At 41.8% G+C, this 14,917-nt stretch overlaps 1 protein-coding gene across 1 annotated transcript in view; it reads right to left on the minus strand.

The window, feature by feature from the left end:
* The window catches only part of TBC1D5 (TBC1 domain family member 5), a 741,163-nt gene that overhangs the window by 698,784 nt on the left and 27,462 nt on the right, over positions 1–14,917 (minus strand). The window contains exon 2 of the mRNA XM_073568086.1: positions 7,099–7,163. The gene's annotated coding sequence lies outside the window, so the exon portion shown is untranslated. The remainder of the gene's footprint in view (positions 1–7,098; positions 7,164–14,917) is intronic.

Genomic DNA, 14,917 nt, shown 5'->3' on the forward strand with positions numbered 1-14,917 from the left:
CCGAGCATGTTTCCTGGAATACCTCCCAGTCCGTGCATTCAAAGCATGCTTGTAGTTGCAATTTTGCCTCCTCAGACCATGTCTTCTTTGTATAAACTGTAGGTACATGTGTGATACTTGTGTGATATACATGTGTGATACTTATCTCCGACTGGCTCCCCCGCTGTCCATCGCTGATCGCACGAGATTGCGCAGCTCCATTTCTCGTTGGGCGCTTCCTGCTAGGCTTCCTGCTGGCGCCGTCAAGTGACGCGTGGACGCGGACGGGAGGACGCCAGGATCGCCGAGTCTGAAAGGTAAGCAACGACCACTGTATCGCTGCTGCATCGCTGTGAGATCTGCCTGTTTGGCAGCTCACTAGCGACCATTTAGCGATGCACCAGCGATCCTGACCGGGTCGTATCGTGGTCCGGATCGCTGGTGCATCGCTAAATGTAAAGGGGCCTTTAGTCTAGAGGCACAGAGAGAAAAAGCTGTCAGGAACTTCAATAACAAACCATAAAAATGGCTGCAGGGGCCGGAGGAGAGGTAAAAAGAAACAAAACAAGAAAAAAAATAAAGGTAACAGGAGGGTTTGGAGAATCATTACAGAAACAACCAAATCTTTTTTGTGTGAATGTGTCCGAAAAACCACTCTAATTTCCAACTGTGTTTACATCTTGTTGGTGATAGGGTGACATAAAATATAACGCCACGTGCACAGGCTGAAAATTTGCTGAGTTTTTTTACCTCAGTATTTGTAGGCCAAAATCAGGAATGGAACAATCAGAGGAAAAGTGTAATAGAGACACGTCACCACTTCTGTATTTATCACCCACTCCTGGTTTTGGCTTACAAATACTGAGGTAAAATACTGACCGAATACTGAACGTGGATCAATTCCCTTGAAAGTCATTTTTATTGCAAAGTTCCAACTACAGATATAAAAAATTGGGATGGCTGTATCTTTAAGTCAATTTATTGTAGCATTGAACAATTTTATTCTTTCCTCACAAAACGTCTCACAGCTTGATGATAGGATAATAATACAAAAATATTCGACATTCTACAAAGCTTTTGACACTACTCATTACTAATCAATCTTGATAGGAAAACTGTTAGGAGTCTGTGGAAAGTATTTGCAAATGAATATAACATTGTAAAAAAAACCTCACTGGAACATAATTAAATAGGACAGAAGAACGTCACTGTATAAAGCACAGGCCCTAAAACATCCATATTATTTTCTCAGCTATTTAATATCAATCATTCATTACATGACTGACTTGCCTTTAGGAAATGAGTATCATATATATATATCTTTTTTCCTTCGTTTTATTCTAAAGGGGTTGTCTCACATCATCATCTCCCGTCTATACACCCACGTAGGGCATAAAACTCCTGCTAAGGTGGACGGAGAGCATCCCTCCAGTTCAAAGGCCGCCATGCATTCGAATAATCGCTAGTTTTATTTGCATCGGTTGCTGGAAATGCATTGCCTAAACGTGGCTTCCCTGGGGTAACAGCAGCCTGCTCGGGGGTTACAGAAGCTGGACTCATGTCGACCAGCAGATCAACATGTTGTTTTCATTACATAACCCCACTAATTGTGCTGATTTGGGTTTTTTTTACCTTTTTGTAACCTCTTGTTACTTACGGTACAAATGTTCCATATCAGGCCATAAATATGTGGTCACACCTCCTAATTATTGAGTTTTTTACCCACAATCTGAGCACAGAATCAAGCACAAGGCCATGCAAACTCCTCATATATATTAGCTGACTGGCCAATCGTAACCTAATGTGTGTGCGAGCCTTTAGTTTAGTGATAAAATAATGTCCCTTTTACACCAAATCATGTCTTACTGTCTCTACCCGTCAGTTAAATGACATCACTTTCTATCTTATTGGTCACCCAAATCTAAGTTCCTAATAGACTCCTGTAGACACGGTCATTCACATAACGGAGTGGGAGCGAACTGGTCAAGGAGACCGCACCCATAAAACCAGTTAAGGAAGGGTCGTTAGTAGGTTCATTTTGTGCCCATAAAATATCATACAATTTGCTGCACATCACCTCCTATTACACAGGGTGATGTGCTACCCATAATGATAATTTTTAAGCTGGCTTAAAAATTATTACAGCCAATGAACAAGCATTTTGCTCATTTTTTGGGCGATTGTTGGCCTGTCTGCATAGAAGGGTCCAATAGTCAGGGAACAAGGGTTTCCATGAATGCTCATTTCCAAATTATTGGCCTGTCTACAAAAGCCATAAATTCTGCAGATGAAGACTTCAATTAAAGATTGTAAGACAGATAAGTTAAAAAAAAAAAAAAAAAAAGTTAATGTGGCTATTTCTCAGGGACTTGTTAGATTAGCATAGGGGAGACTTTTACACTTTTACAAAGATTCTACAAAGATCTGGTACGAACTTGTGTTTGATGTGATGGAAAACAGCATTGTCCTGTCGAATATGTCACCCAACCTAATAGATAATAATCAAATGATAAACAGACATATATTGTTTTCAATAGGAATAAGCAGGATTATAACATCTTTCCAGGAACTTCAGTTAAAACTTACACTGCTAACCTCACATATGTATTCTTATATCAGAAAGATGTAAAAGTATGCTATCAAGTATAAAGGGAAAAATCAGATAGCAGACTGATAAGAAGCAGACACTGACTTCTTTGACTATGAAGGAATGTAATGTTCTCAAGAGCTGTCGCTTCAGTACACTACAAGGCTTTGAAGTGAAAATAGTATCAAAGAAAACTACAAGTGGCTACCTGTAAAGATCCTTTGCATGGACACTTCAAAACTATTTCCAACCAGACACGAAGATGTGGGTTCGATTCAAAAGAGATACAAATGTGTAATCAGTTTCCTCTCCAGAAATGGCTGCGAAAGGACAGCTGCACACAGAGGAACTACAGAAGATTTAAGGGAATTACTATTTAAAATTTGATTGGGAGAAGTCCTAAATACTGGACAACCCCTTATTAATAGCCCCAGGGAAGGCATAGACTGGCCCACAGATGAACCGGTAAATCCCCCCGGTGGGCCCTGATGAAGGAATACGCCAATTACCCCTCAACATGAGTTGTAGATGGCCCAATACATTTGATTCACCATGTACGGCTGAAAACAGCATCTCATCATTCATTCAACAAGCTACCCAGCTTATTATTATGATACAGAAGCAGAGGTAAATCTGGGAATGAGGGTAATGTAATATTTGCTTGGAGCTCAACAGTGGGTCCCCAGAGATTAAGGACAAAAAAACCAGGACTGGTCCGGGAGGTAAGAATACAGTTTTCTATGCAGCACTCTAAAGTTATTTATAAGGGACACCTCCTTTAATTATTTGTTGTGTTGATAACCGTGAATCTATTAGTCCAGGCTTAGAAAACAGAACTAATCATAGAAGTAAAGCTTAATCACTGCATGAAGAACGCTGATTTCAAAGTCTTCTCCCCTCCTTATTTAAAGAAATAAATACACTTTAAAAAACACAATTGCAGCAGGTTCTGAAAAACAACAACATATTTTACCAACCAACATGGCTGCTGTTCAGACCAGCTGGGTGGGAGGCCACTCTCTGTGCGTCATCTTCTAGCCAGGCCATTCATTTATCTACATGTGACCAATCACAGTTAGCAGCAAAGACCAACACGTCACATATCTACACTATCGGGGGTGATGGCATGAGGATGTGTGGCTTTCTTTCATCCCTAAGAATGTAATAAGAATCTGTCAGTTCATACATGCTGCCCCAGATCCATTGGAAGCATGTATCAGGTACTTACTGTAGGAACTTAACCAGGTATGTTTAACACTGAACCGCTGTAGTGTTTCAGAAAAAGAATTACTTTAATAGCCAGCAGGTTGTCCCCACCCGCTGCCTTGGATTGACAGGTCTCTGCCTACATGCACATATAGGCAGAAGCCGGTCATTTCGGGGCAGCAGGTGGGAAGAAGCCACCGGGGACCTGCATTTCCAACTAGTAAGCATGGATTGGGCAGCATGTATCAGCTGTCAGGTTCACTTTAAGGTTACATAAGAAAATGTTGGATATTGTTCTGGAGAAAAATGAGCAGTAAAACAAGTATTTTGCCTCTGAGACCTTGCTGGAAGTACCATGTAGTTAACTTGAAACTCTTTGCTTTGTTGAAGAGATAGCAGAGACAGGAGTAGCTCCAACTAAGTGCACTAGCTACTATGGAGTCCTACTTTGCCATGTGTAATGGTCCCCTGTAAACTCCTTTTGGAAGAAACATGTCAGGACACACATGAAACATCTAGGGAGAGTGCAGGGCACAGATAATAGGGCTAGTTGCGGACTGCCCTTGTTAGGCTGGGAACTAAATGGGCACCAAAACATTGAAGCCAATATGTGGCTTTATCAATATCTGATCCTCTACCCTGGACACCTACACACAATGATCTGCTATTCCCCTTTAGCCAGCCCACTGACAACTGACTCCTGAAGAGGTGAGAATGTTCCTTTTCACATTTACTAACCCGCCACTGTTGGTATGGGCATTCTAATTTAAGGAAGTTTCGAGTACGTTTGAGGAACTCTAACATTGTCATCTCGTTTATTCATTTCCCTCAAATGTGCTCGTAATTTGCGACATCTTGCTCCCTTCCAGTCTTGTATACTCCTCACTCGGTTTAATCTAGACATATTAGATACTGGGGCTGACTCAAGATTCCCATTGTGTGTCCAGTTAAATAGAACAACTCACTGGGCAACGTAAGGGGTGACTAGCACTGACCGGATTTTCAAATCCTTTAGTAGAGGACCTTCACTCCTTAGTCTGTCAATCCTGGCAATATTATTCCTCCATAATAATTCTATTTAGCTGGTCTTCCCTCTGCTCTGAAGATGGAACACAAAGAGACACACAGTACAACAAACGTGAAACAATACTCTGCTGTAAAAAAAATTCCAACAATAAACAGCAAGTGCTAGTAAAAAGATGATAACAAATCAGAGTATTTAGTTGATACGATTTTTGCAAAAAATGTATACTAAGCCGCTCTACCAAACGCCAAGCTATACCCATCAAAGCAGTCCTATCCAATGTATTTAAAACTTGACCATGTGAACAGTACCTATAAGAGCAGGGTTCAGAGAGGCAATGTCTGATGTGGACATGCTGTGTGAGACGGCTTATATGTGCATGGCCCACATAGGAGGGGTGGAGACCTCCCAAAGACTTGCAAAAGCAAGAACCAATTGAATACAAACTAACGCATGGGCCATGCACATACAGTGAACAAGTCGGTAAGACAGTGTTCACACCACCAAGTAAGTTTTTGGGAGGTTTCCACCCCTGCCATGTGGGCCATGCACATATAAAGCAGTCTCACACATCTTGTCCACATCAGACATTGCCTCTCTGAATCCTGCTCTTATAGGTACTGTTCACATGGTCAGGTTTTAAATACATTGGTTAGGACTGCTCTGATGGGTATACCTCGGCGTTTGGTAGAGCGGCTTAGCGTACATTTTTTGCAAAAAAACGTATCAACTAAATACTCTGTTTTATTATCATCTTTTTACTTGCACTTGCGGTTTATTGTTGGAATTTTTTTTACAGCAGAGTATTTTTTCACGTTTGTTGTACTGTGTCTGTGTTCCAGTTTCTTGGTGGTGTGAACACTGTCTTACCGACTTGTTCACTGTATGTGCATGGCCCATGCGTTCGTTTGTAATCTGCTCTGAAGAGAAGCTTGTTCATTCTCACAATGAGAGTCTTTTGATGGTAAATTTGCAGAGTTTTCTCTTTTATATATTGTACTGTTGGTACTAAATGTTATATATTGGTTTAAAATTACCTATTAAACTGTTTAAAAATGTTAATAAAATACACAGTTAAAAAAAAAAAATTACCTATTAAAAGTAAAATTTTAGATTTTTCACATCCTTTGCTGCCATTACTTAATTGTTTTGGGTATTATCTCTTGAGTAATTGGATCCCACTTTTCCAGCAAATCCTAACTTGAAACCCTCACCAATCCATTATTTAATATGTCATGGTAGCAGATGTATTCACACACAGCTCCTGACTTCGGGATCCGTGGGGGTCCCAGCAGTCAAGCCACCAGCGAAGGTAGCTTTATTACATATAGGTAAAGATTTTCAGGCTTTATTCATATAAAACGGTGCATTTGGAGAACTAATGAAAAACATAACCTCAAAGAGAACCTGTCAGATCCAATACAGCTATTAACCGGCATATATAGGGTTAATTTGCAGGTTAATAGTGCTATGAAGGTGCCTGGCCACAGTACTGAAAGTACAGCACCCAGAAAATTAACTTTATTTCTCCTGGGAGCCTCCGGCTTTCAGTCATGAAGATGTGCCAGAGGGATTACAGTCACCGGCTCACATCACTGAGATCCGTGGCTTCAAGCAGGCCCCGGCACTGAAGGCCAGCCGATTCGGCACTGATGCACTATAATTGCTTTGGGCACACCTGTATGCCTGAAAACTGGCGGCTCCAGGGAGAAATAAAGCTAATTTTCTCCCAGGCGCCACACTTTCAGTCCTGAAGCCGGGCACCTTCATAAAGCTTTTTACATATCTGCACGGTAATAGCATTATCAGACCCAACAGGTTCCCTTTGATAGTTTTTTTTTTTTTCCGCAGGTAGTTCCAAAAAACATAACAATAAATCCTTACATTTTTGCTGAATAATAACATTAACAATGATAAAGATGATAATAATGAAAAAGTCTGGTAAAAAAATATAAATATTAAAGTAAAATGTTATTTTTATTTAAATATATATAAAAATAAATTGTGCACACTGAGGGGTATCTATCACAAACTTTAAAAAAATTAAGAATTTATAATAGAAAAATAAATGAAAAGTATATAACATTTTTTTATTGCGGATATTCAGAGACATCAGCAATAATCATGAAAATTATGAATACTCTGTAGCACAGTGATATGTGTAATCTCATGACATTCCCTCTGGGTAGTCGATACAGATGTTACCGAACACCCCGAAAAGTCTCCAGTAGTCACAAATTATACTTTTTACAGATGTACTGTACTATTTTCATTTTATTTTAGATTTGTCTAGTAACATTACCTTGGCAGCTGCACGTCTCCCACTGGGTCCGGCTGATTCCAAAGCACAACCTGTCCACCTTCTCCCTAAGAAAGACACAAACATGTTTAGTTCTTTACCAGTCATAATTAATCTGAAAGCGTCTCACAGTCTCAAGATCTTTCTTAATGTTCTTATTCTTATTAAATATGGCTAAAGGGAATCTGTCAGTGGGCTAAACCCTCCTAAGCTGTCTACAATGGACAACAGGTCATAGAAAATTGAATAAAGTGATACCTTGATATCTGAGATCTGATGTCTTATTCCTGAGAAATGCAGGTTTTTCTTATATGCAAATGAGCTGTTAAGATCTATGGGCTGGACATAGATCTCCCTGAGAATCTGCCTCTACAGAGATTATTTAAAATTAAAGGGAGGGGGGTGTTACCAGTGTGAGACGTAGATCAAGAGAGCAGACTGTCAGTCATTACATGTCATACATTGGTAATGCCCTCTTATATTTAAAATAAGCTCTGCAGGCAGATTCTCAGGGAGATCTATGTCTGGGCCATAGATCTTAACAGCTCATTTACATATTAAGACAAATTTGACTTTCTCTGCTATAAGACCTTGGATCGCAGATATCAAGATAATATTTTATTGAACTTCAAAGTCGACTGCTGTCTAAGGTTTATGGCCAGCTTTAGAGTTAGACAAGAAGCGGCATATTTTTCACAGCGGTGTTGGTTTATAAATTTAGCACAACTTTAGGCACTTCTATCTCTATTCTATCTCCACCTATGTCACTCTCCGGTCAGGAGAGCAGATGGCTAGTCCATGCACTGCGATGGGATCCTCAGGCATATAGCAGTCTGACTGAATCAGTGACGCCAGGGCAGAGGAGTGACCGGGACTATGGGCAGTGGAAAGGGTAAATATCCATTTGCAGTACACATATGCTTGACTTGCTGGCACAATACAATAAGTTTGTGCGGGTCACATACAGAAAAAAAAGTTACACATCCCGAAAGTGCTGTCCAAGCCATATTGCAGAATACTATTATATCACACAAAAAAGACCGAAAAGATTCCCTTTAAATCACAAATAGTCATCACTAAATAAACCAGGTCTTTTGATAGGATGGTTCCAGTATCGCTCATTCATTGACAGGATAACGCCACACGCACCATAAGAGGAGTCTTGTCAGCTTTCGAATAAATCTCATGCCCAACATGTACGGTGATATCACATATGGTCGTCCTCGTAGAGGCAATCCTTTTCCTTACCCATTCTGGATGTACTGTACTTATTTTCGGACTTTGTGTTGTCTTCTTTTTTACTATTATTAATGTGTTTCTATAATCATGTTTAGTTTTTTTTAGTGTGGAGCAAAATGAAAACTGAAGCTTTCCCCCCCCATTAGGTTTTTCAGGGGTCATCCATGCACCTTACTGCCAGTGAAAGAAAATTTTAACACATCAGCAAACCAGATTTTGGACAATTTTATTCGTACAACTTTTTGTTGCGGGCACAGTTTGGGGGGAGGCCGTTTTCTGTTCACAAGTGCATAAAGCAAAGTCCAGAAAGGCATGGTTGGGCGAGCTTAGTGTGGAAAAATGTGTCTGTCCTGAACAGAGTCCTGACCTCCAACCCAAGCAACAGATTCGAGATGTAGTAGAACAGAGATTGTGAGTCAGGTCCTTGAACCGAACAGAACACTACACCAATGTTCTTCTGGAAGAATGAGCAAAAATTACCAGAGACGCCTCCAAAATCTTGTAGAAACCCTTAGCAGAAGAGTGGGGGTGGTTATAGCTGCAGAGGGAGCACCAACTTGATAGTATTTCATAATAATTTAGAATAGGATGTCATCAAAGCTTCTGTAGGTGTAATGTTGAGCTGTCCCAATACTTTGCTTCCTACATTATAGCTGTCAATCAATGATGAGGATAGCTCCCAACACTGCTAATCCAAAAATGAGCAAAGATAACATACGATCACCCCAACGATGAGACTTGATGGACATTTCTTCTACCTATCACAGAACATGCCCCAAAAAATCACAGAAGTCTCGTTCTCATTTATTAGGAATTTCTTTCAAAAAAGATGTGGTTATACTGTATATTTTGTGGATTTGGTCTCATTATTTGCCCTTGTCCATTATTAGGCATTGCATAGGGTCCCGATTTGGAACCAGCACCAAATAACCGCAGCAATTCCAGAATGTGCGAGAGGACCCTTAACGAGTATTTCTGAAACCTGAAGTGATGTCACTGTCCACCCTCACTGTCATCTCTTTCTTGTAAAGTTAGCAAGAATGTTACATTATTACAGCTAGGCCAAATATGTTACTTCAGTTGCCTTACTGTACAACATATGTCACAATTAGAAAAATACGGAGCACATGCTGTGCTATTTATAAAGGAGCTTTCCTTTTTAAAAACATGTTTACAAGCAGAGAAATTTGGGATTCAAAATGTAAAGAGCAGATATCACAACACAGAAGCTTTGTTACTGCCTAAATTTATACCTACATACATAAATATATAGATACAGTATATATGTGTGCAATATGATATATATATATATTTTTTTTTTACACACATACCGTATTTTTCAGATTATAAGACGCACTCCATATAGGAATAGGAAAAAAAATTTTTTTTTATAAAATGGTGGTGACTCTTATAATCCATGCGTCTTATTGCTTACCGGGGGTGGTGGTTGCAGTGAAGCGAGATCCCAGGGTCGCTGCTGGAGGAGGCCTGAGTGGAGTTAAGCTGCAGGCCGCAGCCTGGGATGAGAGGATCTTCCGATATGCAGTGCGCTGCTGCGGGTGTCCGGCGGTCCTGAGGGGGTCTCCACTGACATTTTGTGAAAGGCCAGAGCCCCCGCAGTTCCGTGGTTTCCTGTGCGGTGGACTCCAGGAAGATGGCCGCTGGGAGGCGGCGCATGCGCAGATGGAGATCTCGGGATCAAGAACTTGGGAGATGAGATTTCAGCGCAGCAGTATCGGAGACCCCCGCAGCACCGCCGGACACTCCCTCATCCCAGCCTGCAGCAACGGTACAGATATATATGCATTATAAGACGCACCCCCATTTCCCCCAAAAATTTCGGGGGGAAAAAGTGCATCTTGTAATCCGTAAAATACGGTACATACATACAGTTGTGCTCAAAAGTTTACATCCCCCGGCAGAATATTTGCTTTCTTGGTCTTTTTTCAGAGAATATGAATAATAACACCAAAACTTTTTCTCCACTCATGGTTAGTGGTTGGGTGAAGCCAATTATTGTCAAACTACTGTGTTTTCTCTTTTTAAATCATAATGACAACCTAAAACATCCAAATGACCCTGATCAAAAGTTCACATAGAAGCACAATAATTTCTCATAATATGAAGTTAGGCCCATTTATCACACAACAGGCACCATGGACCAGTTTGAATATATCAGAATACTGGAAGAGGTCATGTTGCCTTGTTCTGAAGAAGAAGAAATGTCAATGACATGGGTGTCTCAGCAGGACAATGACTCCAAACACCACCAGCAAGCGGGCAACATCCTGGTTCCAAACCAATAAGACGGATGTTATGAAGTGGCCGCCCAATCCCCAGACCTCAATCCGATTAAGAATTTATAGAGTGACATCAGAAATGCTGTTTTTGATACAAAACCTAAAAATGCAAAAGAACGGTGGAATGTAGTCCAGTCAGTATGGGATGGCATATCTGTTCGCAGGTCTCAGATGTTAGTTGACACCCTGTCACACAGATGTAACGCAGTTATCAGAAATAAAGATTATACAACTAAATACTAGTTAAGTGATTAACAGAAAAGTCTAGGAAAAATAATCTGTTTACCGGTAAGTTTGTAAATGTAAATGCAGATACTGCTATTGTTTTGAGCAGCCTATTATTCCATTTTTTTTTTTTTTCATTTTCAGTTGACAAATTGATGTTTTGCTCATGTTTTTATTTGGAATTTAGTTTGCAGTGCTCCCAGTGCCTTTGTGTGTATGGAAATAAATGCTATTATGAGATTGAGCTTTTTCTCAGTTGTTTTAAACACACCGCTATTATTTTGCACATTACTGTACCATTTAGGGCGACTCCAGGCTCCCTCTTATTTAGTTCCTCACAGTCTTTGTGCAGCAAATATCTAATCTCACTCTTTTTCTCATTGCAAATGTTTGTAATCTGCATTCTTCAACCATTCCATCATTGTAGAATAAGAAATCCACTTTATATGCACTGAATTTACAATCAGCCTGTGATAGACTGGGGTTATTCACAGCAGCCTATCGGAGAAGACAGGGCTGCTGGGGGAGGGAGAGGGCAGCAGCCTGAGCCAATGAGGAGGCAGGAGGTGTGTCTAAGACTACCGGCACTCCTGTGGGCACTGTAGGTAACCTGTAGTAACAAACCTCAGCTCTGCCCTAATGTAAATGTGCTAAAAAGTCACCAACAAAGTACTGAGCAAAATAACTCACATGTAACAGCACCTAGTGACACATCTTGAGCCAGGTCCGGACTGGGGCTGAAATTCAGTCCTGGCATTTTAAATCACACAGGCCCATGTTGTCCCCGTCCCCAAGTACCAGATGGGGATATATCACTAATATTACCCTAGATGGAGGAAGCAAGATTTACTACAAGACCAATATTTCTAATGATACCCGTGGTCTGCTGGGGTAAGAGACAGTCAGCGACTTTGGGCTCAGTCACAACTCTTAACAGTATGGTTGACTTGAGAGCACCAATTCTGTTAACAACGTAGCAGACATGTGGCCCACGACCAGAAAGGCACTTCTGGCATTTCACAGAATTGCCAGATGGCCAGTCCGGCCCTGTCTTGAGCTCACAACTGGACAACACTTTAAATATGACTTAAATAATTTTTTACTTTCTAGACTTCTAGTACAGCTTCATTTTCCTCCTATGAAGGTTTGAATCCTATACTACATGGAGATGGACACAAAGAGATATAACAGAATTCCAAAAAACCCCTGCTGTTAGAGGAAACAAACAGCATAACGACTATGGGGTGTTACTGAACACTGATCGTTTCATGTGTACATACGACATAAAATCTCTACAGTTTAGACCCAATTAGGCTGTTAGAAAATAAAATGATGTTAAAACCCATCCCGCTAGACCAGATTAGCTATTAAAATCCATCCCCACAGTCCACTAACTTAGTTCTGTTGAGCTATTATTATTATTTATTTATTTATATAGCACCATTGATTTCATGGTGCTGTACATAAGAAGGGGTTACATACAAAATACAGATATCACTTACAGTAAACAAACTTACAATGAAAGACTGATACAGAGGCGAGAGGATCCTGCCCTTTCGGGCTTACATGCTACAGGATGGTGGGGAAGGAGACAGTAGGCTGGGGGTTGCAGCAGTTCCAGTGTTGGTTGAGGTGATATCTCCAGTAGTGGTGAGGAGGTAGTGGGATCATTGCAGGCTGTAGGCTTTATTGAAGAGGTGGGTTTTCAGGTTCCGTCTGAAGGATCCGAATGTGGTTGATAGTCGGACATGTTGGGGCAAAGTATTCCAGAGGATGGGAGCTATTCGGGAGAAGTCTTGGAGGCGGTTGGGTGAGGAGCGAATAAGTGTGGAGGAGAGAAGGAGGTCTTGGGAGGACCGGAGATTACGTGAGGGAAGGTATAGGGAGATTAGTTCAGAGACATATGGGGGAGACAGGTTATAGATGGCCTTGTAGGTCAGTATTAGTAATTTGAATTGGATACGCTGAGGGAATGGAAGCCAGTGAAGAAATTTGCAGGGGGTAGAAGCGGAGGAGTAGCGAGGAGAGAGATGAATTAGTCGGGCAGCAGAGTTAAGGATGGACTGGAGAGGTGCGAGGGTGTTAGCAGGGAGACCACAGAAAAGGATGTTGCAGTAGTCGAGGCGGGAGATGAGGAGGGCGTGCACAGGCATTTTAGTAGATTGAGGGTTGAGCAAAGGACGGATTCTGGAAATATTTTTGAGCTGGAGGCAACAGGAGGTAGAAAGAGCTTGGATGTGTGGTTTGAAGGACAGGGCAAAGTCAAGGGTTATTCCGAGGCAGCGGGCTTCCGCTACTGGGGAAAGCGTGATGTCATTAATTGTGCTAGAGAGGTCAGGTAAGGAAGATCTATGAGATGGAGGAAAGATGATGAGTTCGGATTTGTCCACATTGAGCTTGAGAAGAAGGAGGATATGGCTGATAGACACTCCGGGATTCTGGACAGCAGAGAGGTGACGTCTGGGCCAGAGAGGTAGATCTGAGTGTCGTCAGCATAAAGGTGGTACTGGAATCCATGGGACTTTATGAGTTGACCCAGGCCAAGGGTATAAATTGAGAAGAGTAGGGGTCCTAGAACAGAGCCTTGGGGGACTCCAACAGAGAGAGGGTGGGATGAGGAAGTAGTGTGGGAGTGGGAGAAGCTGAATGTGCGGTTTGAGAGTTATGAGGAGAGCCAGGATAGGGCGAGGTCTTTGATGCCAAAGGAGGAGAGGATCTGTAGTAGGAGGCAGTGGTCAACTGTGTCGAATGCAGAGGACAGGTCTAGAAGCAGGAGTATAGAGTATTGCCCATTTGCTTTGGCTGTAAGTAGATCGTTAGTAATTTTGGTCAGGGCTTTCTCAGTGGAGTGAGGGGGGCGGAAACCAGATTGTAGATTGTCAAAGGGCAAGTTAGGTGAGAGGTGGGAGGAAAGTTCAGCGTGGACGTGCAGCTCCAGGAGTTTGGAAGCGAATGGGAGCAGTGATATTGGGCGATAGCTGGACATAGTGGTTGGGTCGAAGGTTGGCTTTTTAAGGATAGGCGTGATTGTGGCATGTTTAAAAGCCAAAGGTAAGGTACCGGACGTTAGCGATAGGTTGAAGAGGTGGGTTAGGGATGGAATAAGTGTGGTGGTGAGGTTAGGGAGGAGGTGGGATGTGGTCAAGTGCATAGGTTGTGAGGTGCGATTTGGAGAAGAGGCGATTAAGCTCCCCTTCAGTGATGTTTGAGAGTGAGGTTTGGGCATTGGTCTGGTATACAAAGGGGTAGTGGTGGTTGAACAATGAAGACTTGCCTTGTTTGGTCGATCTTATTTTTGAAATATGTGGCAAAGTCCTCAGCAGAGATGAGGGAGGTTGGAGGGGGCAGTGGTTGGCGGAGGAGGGAGTTGAAAGTTTTGAATAACTGTTTGGGATTGTAGGATAGGGAAGATACGAGGATTGTGAAGTAGGCCTGTTTAGCAGAGGTGAGGGCAGATTTGAAAGCGAGTGTTGCCTGTTTGAATGCAGTGAAGTCGTCTTGCGAATTTGTTTTCTTCCAATGCCGCTCTGCAGCCCTGGACACTTGCCGGAGGTTTTTAGTGGTGTTATTGTGCCAGGGTTGTCTATTGGTACATCGCATTCTGCCATGAACGAGAGGGGCTACCGTGTCAATAGCTGATGCGAGAGTGGCATTGTAGAAAGCAGTGGCACATCAATGCATAGTTCTGTATAATATTATGAGTGTTGACTATTATACTGAAAAGCAACAAATGGGTAAAGTTCTCCAACAAACGCTTAAAGGGATCGTCCACTCATTGGACAAGTCCATCTTAAATGCCAAAGTTCTGTGACTAAAAGAAGAAAATCTTATACTCGCAGTTCCAGAGATGTTGTCATTGTTGTGTCACGTGTGCATGGCAGCTAATCAGTAGTCACTGATCGGCTGCAGCTCATCATTACTCCATCAGAGTGGACGTTCACCCTGACAAAATAATAAAGTCTGCAACCAATCAACAGCCACCAACTGGCTGCAGCGTTCACGTGACATAATAACGTCACTCCGTGCTGAGAGACACGACACTAATGCGGGAGGGGAGT

The sequence above is a fragment of the Dendrobates tinctorius genome, unplaced genomic scaffold (genome assembly GCF_039654945.1).
Source record: "Dendrobates tinctorius isolate UK_male_01 unplaced genomic scaffold, ASM3965494v1 ptg000005l, whole genome shotgun sequence".
Classification (NCBI taxonomy): Eukaryota; Metazoa; Chordata; class Amphibia; order Anura; family Dendrobatidae; genus Dendrobates; species Dendrobates tinctorius.